Below are 13,362 nucleotides of genomic sequence, written 5' to 3' on the forward strand. Positions count from 1 at the left end.
GTTCACGAAACCATATAGGTATTTCGAGCGCCCATCCGTAATATCTGAGTATTGCATTCATTACTTTTCTGCCATTTTGATATTGTTCCGATATTCTAGCGTATGGGGTCTCCTTTTTTTCTTTTGCTCCTGTTATGTGGAATTTTACCACATTTAGTCTATAATAAGACAAATGAAATCTTGTTGTTAATAATGGTGGATTAAGTACTTTCGATTTATTCACATCCAGTCATGCAGATACTCACTAAAGTTCTATGCTGTTTCCATATGTTGTTATATTATTACGTGAGGCAGTATTAGACCTGATAACAAGTTATCACATACAGAGATTATTATTTAAAAAAAAGGTAACACTAAGCTCCGTCAGAAGAAATATGCTGAATTCTTTGCATGCAAATTACAACCAATACGGTAAGTCAGTGCTGGCGAGATTTCGAGACTTCATGTTTTCTGAGATTATTTTCGTTGTGACTGTCATATTTCATGTTCCTTTTGTAAATAGGTGTTGGGCTTTCAAGGTGAGCTTTCGCATCTTCACTGCACATGATCTGGCTATAACAGAGGTCACAAACATAGTTATAGTGTTAATGATTATTCTTGGATGGAAATCCTGAAAAAAAAGTAAAATATATATATATATATATATATATATATATATATATATATATATATATATATATATGATGGGTATTTTGCCTAAAGTTATGTCTTTTATGTGCTCAATTTAAGTTTGAAACAGAAGTAGGAGGCTTTCAAAATGATTAAGGATAATACTAAAAAGGGCTATGATATCATACCAATGTGTATAATCAGTATTAGGAAACTGCACGCAAGAATTAGTATGACTTACTCGCATCTGGAGTCTTTATAATGTATGCATGAAAACAGTCATCAATCAAATTTAGAAACATGTTGCTAGGCTCATAAGAGGTCTGAACAGTCCGTACGAATGTGACACAAAGATGATTGAAAATTTAAGTGGTGGGCATTGAAAGAAAGGCATTGAGGTACATGCTGAACCTTAATGGGAGAATTTCGAGAGCCATTATACTGTGGGGCTGTTCTGTTGCCACCCACGCACTGGGTCCAGGTTCGATTTCCAGTGGGTAGGAGAATTTCTCCGCTAGTGGACTGGGTGTTGTATTGTCCTTGTCATTATTTCATCCTCATCATCGGCCGCAAGTTGTTAAATGTGGTGCCATATGAAATACGACTTGCAATTGGTTGCTGAACCCAAGTGGGACATCCTGGCCAACAATGCCATATGATCATTTCAATTCATACGGATCTTGAGAAGAACATGACAGGGATTAGGCCATGTAAAGAGCCATGTGGTACATCACTTTTTTCTCATTTAATAAGTAAATGGGATCGGGCATAAAAGAATGATTAAGGTTTAACATCTTGTTCATGATGATGTTATTACATACGGAGCACAAGCTCAGATTGGGGAAAGGTGTTTGTTGTAACTTTCTGAAGGAACCATTCTGGCATTTGCCTTTATCAATCAGGGAAAATCACAGATAATCTAAATCTTCATGGACGGGCATGGATGTGAACAATCATCCTTTCGAATACTAGCCTAGTGCCTTACCACTGTTCCACCTATTCGCTTCTGCCGTGGACTGCACAGTGCTTTTGGAGCACATAATTATTTTAATTCCTTAAGTGTGGAAGTTCAGCATCCTCTACGGTTTCTGTCTATTATTTTGTATTAACTTGGATTTCTTTTTTATCTATTAATAACATCAATTTATCATCTTATCAAGGGAAGATGATCTTGATTTTGACAGTGGGGAATGACTGGACAATGTTGTACTTACCTGCAATAATATTCAATTGGTACTCTAGGATACGAACTTCTTACCCATGACTTTTTACTCGCTTTTGGAATTAAATTCCCTATTTTTCCATCTGTAAGCTGGTTTCATATTTAAACATAACTTTGAAACAAATAATCCAGTAAACAGGAAGTAATTGCTATCTAAAACTGCACTTCCGTTTATAATTAATGAGGATGTGCAAAGCGCAGGTGTCAAATTAGAACTGACTTGATCAGAAAACTCACTCAGACTGAGCCACTAACATTGCTCTTTATTTAACGTTACCATTTATTTGCTGTAAATATGGTTAGATATTTACCTTCCTTTAATCATGGGTAAAGTACTGCACTTTCATTTCTAGGCACATATACAGAGCAATGTAGAGTGAGACATAAATCACAGTTACTTCATATCTTAGTATCCTTACAAAATAATTGTATTGCTGTGTATCTTCTGCTATGTGTCTAACAATGAATTTGAAATTTTCTTACCAGAAACTTACGACATATGCTTGCAGATTAGATAAAGTATTACGTAAAGTGTCGGTTGCCCTTACTGCCTAAAAATGATAAGCTCCTGCCGAAAGGGAACAGAACAACATGGCCTGCATTCCTGCTCCGGTTGGCTGAGATGAAACATTACAACAGTTTTGTCACAAGAGTTGGTGTATATTAAATTGATCCTGAAGATCCGAAATACATGTTACAGTTATAAAGCAAACAAGTGCCAAGCAAATCATAATAGCAGGAGGAGGAGAGAACAACAGTGTATTGTTTCAAATAAAATGTTAAAATAAAATATGTGTTATACATATGTGTGTGCACACATGACTTTTAGACTTTTATAGGTTAGCTTTGCTTGAAACTGTGGTCCAGACTACGAACCCTTAATTGAATGGTGAAATCGCAGTGACCTTTGGTAAACCTGTCTGATAAGTGAGAATTACGTGATAAGTTTCATGTTTGTACATGTTAATGCTGTATATGATTGACTTAACTTGAACTGTGTAATATCTTGAAAGAAAAAAAAAAAAAAAAAAAAAAAAAAAAAGCCTTTTGCCAGGATCGGGCCAAACTGAAATCATCGTAAATACATAATGTCTACATAACCGCAAAATCCACAGTGTAAATCAACTGGCTTCAGGCATTATTAGAGGGCTCTTTACAGAGGAGATGTGCAAATTTGCTTTTAATTTGTGTCTGTATCTTGTTTTTTAAATTTTTATTTAACTACAAAAACTAGCTGCAACAGTGCACTAATATTCTACACACTGAAGATCATGGTACTTGCCCCACGAGGTCGCCATTTTATATGAATAACAAATTGTGGGACTGTGTGTTTACACGATTCTAAGGGATCTAAAAGGTGACTTACATTATTAAACCACATTTGTGTAAGGAAATCTTGTCTGCTAATTTATGGTTTGGACGTAAAACTAAGTTTGGAGATCAGTTCACTTTCAAATTTCCTACTTCATGGTACACACACAGTGGGGACAATGAAATGTGGCCTCTGGGTTCTACAAGAGTTCATGATATGGGCACTGTTTTGAGTTCTTGTCGTAGAGTTCTCCTCTACATGACAAATGATGTCCTCTGCAAAGTTGACAACATTGTGTGTCCATGGCAACCCTCCTAGTTGTGAATGTATGAGTTGCTTGCAGCCTTTGTAATAGTCAAATGAAAACTATGTGGTGTCATAATTACAACTAACACTGAAGATGGTACCCTCTCCTCAATACAAGTGCAAGTGATTCAATCTTCAAAATTATTTTATATCCAAATGGTACATTTCTGAATACAGATTCCTTATCGAAGCTTAATTTACTAACAAGGAGAGATCCTCAGGGGTGGAATCGACTTTTAGAAACCAAATACACGGTGATGTAGGTTAAGATACTAGGTATTACACCCTGCAGCCATTCACCCTGGTAGGCACTCGTTTGTAACTGAGGAAAAAAATTTCGGAACTTTGGGCGATACTGAATAGCATTAAAACAGTCATATTTCACTGTCTTGCTGTGTGGTGTAATGGGTAGGTTATTAGCTTCACATGCAGTAAGTTGAGGGTTTGAATCTTGTCAGGTGCTTTCACTATTTTTCATTTTAAAATCTTTATCGAAATGACTTTGATCATTATTTTTATTCAGTTAATAAGTTTAAATAAAATGTTCTATTTCTATTCCTGTCCCACATCACATATCATTTTAACCATCGTATGAACATTTTCATTTTTTTATAGCATTCTTTTCCCAGTCAGATTTTTGTGAATGTGAATTTAATTATATTTACTTACTCTAGGGAAAGATATATTGCTACTTACTGTAAGGAAGACACGTTAAGTTGCAGACAGGCACAATTAAAAGCTTACATAAAGCTTTCAGCCACAGCCTTCACCATCAAAAGAGAAACACACCACTCATGCACACAAGCAAGCCCATGCATTCTGGCCTCCAGCTGCGTGAGTTGGTAGTCATGTGTGCATGAGGTGTGCTTGCTTTATGTGTCAGTGCTGTGTGTTCCACTTTTGCTAGTAAAGACTGGCAAAAAGCTTTGTGTAAGTGTCTTCTTTATGGTAAGTAGCAATCTATTCTTTTCCTCATTGTTCAGTTCCTAACTGGAGTTTCCATTGTTTGATAAAAACAAAATAATCTATTTATATTGACTGTGCAATGGTTGGAAAATGTATTTTTCTTTACCAGATGTGCAATTTGTTTTGCACGGTAACTGTCATACAAACATTTAAAACATAGCCTTAAGTTTCTATTGCAATATGGTCAAAATAATGCAGGTGAAGATTTCAATGAAAGAAGGGTTTGTAATTAAAATGAAATTCAAGCAAAATGAGAAATAGATGTAATGAACAAAATAACATGGATGAAAAAACAGAATGATAAAATGTAAGAGATGGAATCGAAAACAATACATAAAATTAATTAAAAACTTGTGAACAAAGATTTCAAGTGGAAAAGAATGATAGGAAGAAAAATGAGAGCAAATGAAGGAGTTGATATTATGAATAAAATGATGTGACAAAGGAATGGAAATACAAAAATTACATTTAAATCAATTAACATAATAAAAATGATGATCAAAGTTATTTCGTTAAAGATTTAAAATAAAAATAACATTGTGCCTAAAAAGTCTCGAACCCATGACCTTGTATACATGAAGCTATAATCCTACTTATTATACCACACGCTAGGCAACATAATGCAACTTTTTTTAACATTACTGAGGTTCACACAAAAGACCAAAAATTTTGTTCCACTTATTACTTGCAAATGAGGGTCCACCAGGGTGAATGGCTGCAGTGGGTGATGTCTGGGATCTTAACCTTCATAACCATATAAATGGTTTCAAAAAGTCAATCCCACCACTGGCGACCTCTTCTTCTAAGTCCCCTCTACAATGCCTATAAACCTTTAATAAGAATTGTGAAACACCCTTTATACACCATGTATTTCTATTTTAATGTTTTGTTGCTGTTTTAGTGTTATTATCAGCATCCACATGAAACATAATGGATTTGTCCGGCTCCTGCCTCTGTGTCTTGAAAATCAGAAACATTAACCCATTGCAGTATTGAAGTTAGTATACAGCAATTCATTCATTTGCATTTTGCAAGAAATTTTCTTAAGTTTCGATTTCTGAGGTGCTGAATGCAACCATGACTCATTTTTATGCAGTGAAGACAAAATCGTGAAAGCTTTTGTATGAAATACAAATTACTTGCCAATGAAGATACTGTTAAAAGTATGAAAGACAATACCAAAAACAATCTTTCACTGTAGAATACATGGGTCTGTTTGTCCCATAAGCAAAAATAAAGAAATAATCAATTAAGCCAAACAGGGAAGTTGCAGTCATCATCTATGTTACTACATCAGCAAATGTAAACAAACTAACGATATTCTGAAAAACTGAGACATAATGTACCCCTTTTTGCTATTGTTGATTATCTAGCTCACAAATGTACAAAAAATATTATCTTCAGTAATGGTTATGTTTGGGGATAGGACTGAATCATAAAATAGGAAAAAATATAATACTGTTTATTAATTATAACTGTTAACATTTTAACAAACAGTCAACAAAAAATGCAAAACAGTACATGCAAACAAGCAGTTCTCATGCTATAAACCATCATTTGAGCATTCAGAAAACATTTTAGATTACCAAAATTTTAAAAACAGGAACTCAAGAAAAGTAATCTTAAAATTAGATAACAATTACATAGTGCAAAACAAAACACAAGGTTTAAAGCTATAAAACTAATAATTTGAACTAAATACAATATCTCAAGTGTACTGACTAAGAAACTGGTACTTCTGACTGCAATATATCAATCAAAGTTACACAAAACGTGCAAAAAAAAAAAGATGAAAGATACAAACACACATACTTCATTTATACATAGAACATCAGCAACAAAGCAAGTGACTCAAGATTTCTACTACAAATCACACAATTAATAGCTGTAGTTCACAATCGTTAAAAAAATGTTGGAAATGTTTCTTAATTTTAGCATAAAGAAGGTAAGGTGACAGGATGAGAACACTGAAAGACTGTATCAATCCTGTTACTGATAAGCAGATAAAAATCTGCGTGTAACTGTCATTAATTATAAAAACAAATTGTTTCACAAATTCTGCAAGTTCCATTTTAGTCTGCAGATGCAATGCTTAGATGAATGTAAATAAAATTAGTAATGTCACTTGGAAGCACAAAAAAGGCACTTCAAATCAACTTTTCATATGTCAACATACAGGCATGAATAACGTGTAACGATAATGAAATGATTTGGAATCCATATATAAAATCTGAATTTTGTAATGGGAGCTCTCTCGAATTGTCGTCTGAATCCGAATGCGGAAATATGTCACCCCAAATGCACAATAGGCTACGAGACTTGAAATATCTCACGTGCGTATGAAACTTGGCCATGAATGATGTCTTATGAAACGCGATGCTCCAAATAAATATGCATGTGAAGTGCCTGACTGTGATATCATATATTGCTTTTGTTACTCTGTATTGTAAACAGTTGTGGAACTTATCCACCTAGTACGGCATACAGGCTTAAATATTCTCATGCACTGTGAGTGCCAATTTGTGAAACGATTCGCCGAATGAAATATATGAGTATCACCGTTTCTTGCTTCTTCTACGGTTAACAAAGATCAAGTAGAACATGTGTGAACATCAGAGTAGACCCTCAGTTACACGACAGAAGGGTGTGCATGAACTTAGGAACGTCCAATGACCGATTCATCGACGTTTAGCTGTAATAGCTTAGACGATATGCCGCCAACCAAAAACATCGAACGTTCGAATTCTGAAGCTAATGTGGGTGCGTCTATGTCGTAGCCTACGCTGTTTTGCCCTTCGGTGGAAAGTTAAGGTACTGACTAAGTTAGTGATTAAGCGGTTAGCGTTCACAGCTACTAAAGTGGTGAGGTTTGATTCACTGTGATCACCATAGAGGGGTTTTGTGGAAAGGTGTCGAAAGAATGCGCTCCAACTCCACATTCCAAATGAATGTATGCTAAATGAACTAAACATTAAAGGTCACCACAAGGTGAGGAAGTGGGATCAAATCGAAAGGCTTGCACCAATCTGAGAGCCACATGACTAAAAGGAAGGTTAGGATCTAATGTCCTGTCGACGACTAGGTTATCAGAGCTGAAGTTCTGAGTGGGAAAGGAAATAGTGCCCTTTTCAAAGAGGCCGTTTCGGGTCCTATCCTGATAAATTTAGGGAAACGACGAAAACATGAATATGGATGGATGGATGGATGGACGGACGGACGGGAATTGAAGCTGCTGCCCTCCTGAACGCAAGTCCAGGTACCCTTCTCGCTTAGAGCGTTGTAGTTGGAGTCACGGACGATGGCGGTCGAGTTTAGGTTCATCAGGCCTTCCCGACAGCCAATGAGCGCACAGAAGTGTTCTGAGCACTCTGCTCTGAATGTCGTCGCTAATGCGAGCATTAAACGTGACTGTAGCGATTTGTTTAGTGAATTTTTATTCCATATTTTGCGAGTTGTCACCGCTGATGGTGGTTGTAAGTAATACATTCCACATTGGCAAGCGAGAGACATAATGTGCAGGATATAGACTTTCCTCAAGCGGAAAGAACGCGCATGCGCGTATCAAAACTTTCGCTAGGAATCGTCAACAGTACAATCCTCGTCTGGGCCTCGATATGCGCGAACCGGCAACGTTCATGGAACGGACTATAGTATCTTGCGAAAGATCGCGCGAAATTGTAAAATATCCCACACAAATACCCGGTAACACGTAATACGCGGTTTGTGGTGTTCAAGCTTAAGATCGAGTCGATCGAAAGTGCCTTGATTGAGTGAAATAAAGCATCTCATGCAGATTAGGACCATTCGTGTACCGATACAAATTACAGCATATAAACAGAATAGAATAGCGTGCCAAATTATTAGTAAAATTTCATAACCCCACTGTACAAGCCAAAAAGAAATGAAAGCATGCGAAGTAAGAAATCTGTACATGAATGACGTGCGCAGGTGCTGAAAACCGAGATGTGGAAACCTCCTCACGAATGAAAAGGAAACATTACCTCAAGTAGTTGCATTAACGTACAAGAATTTATCTTCTTCAGGTTAACTGGGAAATGATTATCTGCTCCTTTTAGTACTTCGTTTAGTTAGCTGCCGCTTATTGCAGTCTTAAGTAACGGCGACGAAGATACACTAAGAAGCGAATTCGGGTGAAGGAAAAATTTATGCGTTAGTTAGTGTGGACAACTGTGTAAGGCATTCCTTATAGTGGACGGGGAACCAGATTAACGTTCCCTTCATAGTTTGGGTTTGTAATTACATCGAAACAGTAGAGAACAGTTTGTGACGAAATTACACAATCTCGACACTCACACAGATTTCTCGAAAGGTGGGTAGAAAGTAAGAGAGAAGAAATATGTCATCGACGTTCTCTCTTTTCAGTGAAATACAGTCATCAGATATGAAATACGAGAAAACAGTGTTTTGTAATAAACTGATGCCGCGATATTGGAATCTACGCGACAAGTCTAATAATAACGGCAACTTCTGAGCATACTACCGTACAAGAAACGGCAAATAAAATTCATGCCAGCGTATATTTTAAATTATGCCTCCTCTGCCGTCATTTGTATTGCTGTCTCGAATAAACCCTAAAACATCATACACGTAAAATTAATATGACGCAGTTACATTAATTTGATAAACTGCTATTTTTTCAGTACTTCTTCCCGAGAGTCACGAAGTGATCGCCAACAATTTTTTTCTTGATTCAGGTACTCCTACATTTACTTGCCGTCCTATTCTTTCTAGAATGCATTTTACATTTTATCCAGGGTAATCGTACTGTGTTCAGCTGTCTATATACTAAAAAAACACACATTTTTCTTCCATAAAGCACATTAAGTGTCGAATACTCATGCTACATTCTCTGAAATGGATATAATCAACGCAGATTTAAGTTGGATTTCCTAAGGAAACATTATCGTTTACGATGATTTAATGGAACAAGGAAAGATGCAGTCTTCTGCACAACACGGTATTTCGTTTCATTCAAGCACCTTTTCAGGTTTGGGTCACCTTCCGCCGCATTTGCTAAGTTACATCGATAATTTTATTATACTTTATATGAGTTAATAAGGAGCCCGAAGGCTGTTTGTTATATGCAAAAATACGCCTTTATTTTTGGTGTTTTTAGTGGTTGGCTACTGAAATGATGGTAGTTATCGAAACTGGTTAGCAAGCACCTTTTTAGCAAAATAGCGATTCAATAAATATCGTAGCTTGGGTTGTCTTTTGATGTTTCTAACAATCTACTTTGTTATTCAAAAGTAACCTGATACTTAATAGAGACAAAGAGAAATAGATTTCTGAACTGCGTATTGGTCTGCTAGTGACAGTAGCCAGTAAGCAAAGTATCTTATAGGAAGTAGTGAGTTAAGTAAGTAAATCTCTTTTAGTCTTGGCAGCTACTAAATTAAAGACAAACAGACAACGGTTTGCTCCATCTCTGTGGCAACTGCATGACTAACAGTTAAGAATAGCAACTTGTTGCACAAACCAGTTCGCTTGTATATCAGCTGTCGATGACATTCTACTATGTTAACGAAACTGCCTAAAATTTAAAACTACATCCGAAACATGTTTCTCGTCTGCTTGACAACGGCTGAGGAGCGGTGTCGGACGCGGTGATCAGATCGACAGCCTTCGAAAATCATGCTGTCTTTTGGGGTCCAAATTATGAACTTCTTCATCACTGTTACATGTTTTCTGAAAAAATCGCAAGACCGGAGTTAGTTTTTCTATGTTCCTACGTTAAAGAAACATGATAGTTCCACAAGAAAATTACTTGTCACAGAAGTTAAATTAAACAGAAGAAACGTTACAAATTTCTTAGAGTAATTATAGAAGACCACTTGTCAACTTTAGCAGGTTTTCGTTAGTAATCACGCTCTGCAGTTAAGGCAGAAAAGATCTGTTAGTAGGTAGAGGAGTGAAGGTAGGAAAAGATAAAGGCTACGGTTTATCGTCTCGTCCACATTGAGTTCGACGGTGACGTCCGAATAGGACAAATAATGGGTGAAGGAAGGGAGAGGAGAAACAGTAGGGCAAGAAGGTGAGAATGATGGGAGGAAGGTGAAGGTGAAGGAGAATGGGGCGAGTGAGGTGAGGAGGATGGGGGACGGCGTGCAACTGTGGCCTGGCCTCATCAAAAAAAGTGACCGGGAGAAACCACGGAAGGACTAAATCTGTGGCTGCACTGTGAACTGAATCCCAATTATTGTGAAGAAGACTGTACGAATTAGATATTAACGAGCTTCCAGACGACTGTTCCTTGGCAGTTGTCCAGTGGTGACTTGACGGTGGAGCAGGAGCATTCAATCATCCGAAACCTCGTTTAAATTTAACCAAATGACGTGGCTCTAAGCTGGAGAAAATTTTAATAATAAATGAAAAGCACCAGTTTGCTTTTGTTCTACAATATTATTTTTTAATGTCTGAAGATGGCCTTATAAACCGAAAACCGGTTAGCAATAAAAATAATATTGTAGAACAAAAGCAAACTGGAGCTTTTCATTTGTTATCACAGACTTCAATACTGAGTGTTAACAACTGTAGTGAAAAATCATGTGTTTCATTCACATGCACTGCTATTCACTGAACAACGTAAGTTGAAACTTACGTCCAATTGTCAGTTAAAATTTTAATAATACGCAATAAGAATGGCTGGCAATGGCGATAGCGCTAGGCTCCATATGAAAGATCGTATCGGTACTGACGGCGTTTTTGACGGATTGCTTCTGCTGGGATTTGAAAGACTGTTTCCAGATTAAGTTCAGACTGCAACAACGCAGTTCCGCAGTTCACAGTTGACTATCTCGTCTTTGTCAGTTTTGGCGTTCTATCGCCGTGCAATTTTTCATGTATAATTTTTACGTCCTAGTAGCCTACGATTTTTGGTGAATTTGGATGGCTATTTCATTTTCTTTACACCTAGCTTCCTGCGGAGTATTCCTCACCAATATCCCTTTCTCTAACATTAGAGAGCCTAATGAGTAACATAATTTGTGCACAAGAGCTTGAGGGGTAGGTGCTGGGCCCGATGGTTTCTTAAAACAAGACTGTTACAGAGAAACAAAAATTGGCATTAGGACTAACAGGATCTTCGTTAAATTATGAGACATTATTCAAGGTAACTAGAGGAAGGTCAAGAAAAAATACCTCGTAATTTGCTGTATTTCATCAGTATGTTTAAGGGCGATAAATAAGTGTATAACTGTGAATGAGTGACACTGTGGCACCTTTCACACACCTGTGGACAATTGCTGATTGATTACGGGAACAAAATAATGGACGCACGCGCTTGATGTTAGTTTGAAGAAATGACGGAGAATTTGTGCATTCAGAGCAGAGCAATTATTTTACGAAGCGATAGGCGTCTCTCAACCCATCAGCGGCAATCAGCTACGAATTGTTTATGGAGATTAAGACCAATGCCAGAGCATTGCTATGCAAAGGGAGCGTCACAAAAGAGAAAGGTGGTGCTGACTTCATGAACACTATTTGCAGGATACATTTTTTAATCAGATAAACAGAGCGTTTAATGGTTAAAAATTATGTTCTGAATAATGTTTGGTACTCGTGCTATTCCTCTTTCATCGGTCTCAGGTCATCTTGCCAGACACCACGAGGTAAGCGCTAATTCTATCCACCAGTGACGTAAGTAACATAGTCGATACTGAAATACCAAAAGAATGTAGCTCAGAGGGAGAAAACAAAAAAAAAAAAGGCGACGCGAAAGTGTCGAGTCATGATGTCGCCTGATATTGCTGGTTTCACCATCCCCGTAGAAGATTCTTTTGCAGAATATTTCAGCGAGTAGTCTACTTGTCCTCGACAAGTGCAGAAGCTAAGATCTCGAACGTGCTAAAAGCCCATCTGGCCAGTGTACACGAAATGAGAACTTTCATCGCCCTAGTACGCAGCCTCTGAAGAAGACAAGTCTACTGTTTCAAACATTGTCCACGAATATGGAACTGTTCGGCTTGTTGCACACAAAAAATGAAAAAACGTAGGTTTCGCACCCGTTATAGATGATAAATGTTTTTGGGTACTGCTACCACACAATTCCTGTTGACTCTTCCGATCCTGCCTTCTTGTTGAGGTCTTATTTCAAGAACCGGCCGCACAAATGGCGTACTGTAAAACTTACGCCAACTGATGGCCACTATTTCACGCCCTCCAGCCACTTGGATAGCGCTGATCGCTTCCACCAATCACGTAGAAGTAATTCAATAGCTGATCATAGACATCTATGCCGATAAACGCGGAAACTACTTTCCTCAAATTAGCGAAATTTTGACTGTGTGGCACAGTGTGCAGCCACTGCTGGAAGAAGGCCTCAGGAGGACGGCCGGATCAGAAGATTTTACAAGAATGAAACGGTACTATTCAAGCAATTTCAGCATCATCCAATAAATAGACTTCGTATCTGCAACGCTGGGAAAAAGTCCAGAAATCACATGGTGATCACAATCAGGCGGAATACTGCCTTCTATTGGCAGCGACGATGAATCTAGTCTTCGTTGGTGGTGGGGGAACGTGTTTTCCATTGTGCATTTCTTTCTTTCGTTTCTGAGCCGTAATAGTGAACCCAGCATTTGTCCACTGTGATCAGACAGGTGAAAAAACCTTTCTTCTTCGTCCTTCGCATTTTCAACATTTCCGGCGCAAATGTTTGGCATTAACAAACGAGCGACACCGGAAATGAAACCTTGGTGGGCATTCAGCCCGAAACGCAACAAATCAACGATCTGCATCCCCTACATGAGCGAAGTATAGCGTTAGATGAGTCAAGAGGTACCTGAGAAGCAACACGAAAGTTTTTTATTTAATATTTTGGTCTCAGATCAAGGTATCATTATAGATTTCGACTTATTAGCAAATCATCATTAGGCAATCTGCGTAACAAGATATAAAAGAGGAATTGTAAAAAAAAAACTAGAAA

The 13,362-nt window shown here is 37.5% G+C and overlaps 1 protein-coding gene across 1 annotated transcript in view; it reads right to left on the reverse strand.

The window, feature by feature from the left end:
• The window catches only part of LOC126282387 (ankyrin repeat and SAM domain-containing protein 1A-like), a 790,528-nt gene that overhangs the window by 355,220 nt on the left and 421,946 nt on the right, over positions 1–13,362 (reverse strand). The gene's annotated exons all lie outside the window — the stretch shown is intronic.

Source organism: Schistocerca gregaria, chromosome 7, assembly GCF_023897955.1.
Source record: "Schistocerca gregaria isolate iqSchGreg1 chromosome 7, iqSchGreg1.2, whole genome shotgun sequence".
Lineage (NCBI taxonomy): Eukaryota > Metazoa > Arthropoda > Insecta > Orthoptera > Acrididae > Schistocerca > Schistocerca gregaria.